Genomic DNA, 1,670 nt, shown 5'->3' with positions numbered 1-1,670 from the left:
AACTAACACGCATGAATACGCGCGCAAGCACACACGCACGCACCTACACACACACACACACACACACACACACACACACACACAAACAAACAAACAAACATACACTGGCACACACACACACACACACACACACAAACAAACAAACAAACATACACTGGCACATACACACACACGCACACACACACACACACACACACCACACACACACACACACACACACACACACACACACACACACACACACACACACACACTGGCATACACACACACACACACACACACACACACACACACACACACACACACACACAAACAAACAAACAAACTAGCAAACACATACTGGCACACACGGACAAACACACACACACACACACACACACACACACACACACACTCACTCACTCATGAAGAGAGTTTGGATGCATACATGCCAGATTCTCCTTCAGACAAAACTGGGTTTCAAGTGGATGTTCGTTTTATCGCTTGTATCTTCCATTATGGCATCGATTCGGTTGCCAAAGACAGCGTGGTTTCTTTTCTTCTTTTTTTTTTCTTTTTCGTGTGTGTGTGTGTGTGTGTGTGTGTGTGTGTGTGTGTGTGTGTGTGTGTGTGTGTGTGTGTGTGTGTGTGTGTGTGTGTGTGTGTGTGTGTGTGTGTGTGTGTGTGTGTGTGTGTGTGTGTGTGTGTGATTTACAGTTCTGCATGCCTGCGATTTCTGTGTTGCAAATAACAATCACAGAAAACCAAACATGCAAAACGACTGACGAATAAAATGCAAGAGTGGCAGATACTAAATAACAAAAAATAACAATAGATAAATAAATGAATAAATGATAGAAAGATAGATAAATTGATACTGTTGTTGTTGTTTTTTCTTGGAAGCGCAGTTTACTCAATGTTCATGTAGAACAGTCACCATTTCATGAATTGAGGCAAAGTTTCCATACTTACCACAAAGCATGATGCAGTTTCTGTTGTATATATTTTGCCATCAAAACTATTTTAACACTCAGTTGTGCAAAGTTGCTATGCCCTATGGCCTAAGCAGAGACGGTTATTTTACCATTAAGAAACCTACACGATGGTCAGATGCTATCGGGTCTACCGATTTTCATCTCTTTCCTGGGTTTTATAGCGAAAAAAAGAACCCCATTGACAGTGCAATGTATGGGAAAGGTACAGTTTCAGTTTCAGTAGCTCAAGGAGGCGTCACTGCGTTCGGACATATCCATATACGCTACACCACATCTGCCAAGCAGATGCCTGACCAGCAGCGTAACCCAACGCGCTTAGTCAAAAAACACCTCCGACGGGACTCGAACCCGCAATCCCCGGCTTGCACAACATTAAGCCGATCCGGCGTTTAGGAGGCCGATGCCTTATCCATTAGGCCACGGAGGCACTGAAAGGTACAAAGAAAGACAAACATGTAAAGCACGCCAACTCAACAACGAGTTGGCGCCCTTGAAACACAATGTGCTCTGTCAATTCCCAACTCGTTCTTCTTCGTTGATCACGGCTGCCGTTCACACACTATCGGGATTTCACAAGAACCGTGTGTGTGTGTGTGTGTGTGTGTGTGTGTGTGTGTGTGTGTGTGTGTGTGTGTGTGTGTGTGTGTGGTCGCGATTATTTTTTGGACATGTGACATATAAATGCATGCATACACA

General features: G+C 44.0%; 1 non-coding gene across 1 annotated transcript; it reads right to left on the bottom strand.

Moving 5' to 3' along the window:
- Positions 1–1,301: 1,301 nt before the first annotated feature.
- Trnar-ccu (transfer RNA arginine (anticodon CCU)) lies at positions 1,302–1,401 on the bottom strand. Its single transcript has 2 exons — positions 1,365–1,401; positions 1,302–1,337 (listed from the first exon to the last, which is right to left on the bottom strand). It is a non-coding gene; the product is annotated as a tRNA-Arg (tRNA).
- Between the last annotated feature and the right edge of the window lie 269 nt (positions 1,402–1,670).

This window comes from Babylonia areolata, chromosome 5 (assembly GCF_041734735.1).
Source record: "Babylonia areolata isolate BAREFJ2019XMU chromosome 5, ASM4173473v1, whole genome shotgun sequence".
Taxonomy (NCBI): Eukaryota; Metazoa; Mollusca; class Gastropoda; order Neogastropoda; family Buccinidae; genus Babylonia; species Babylonia areolata.
Note: the sequence above shows the minus strand (reverse complement) of the source record. Positions and strands in the feature narration are given on the sequence as shown.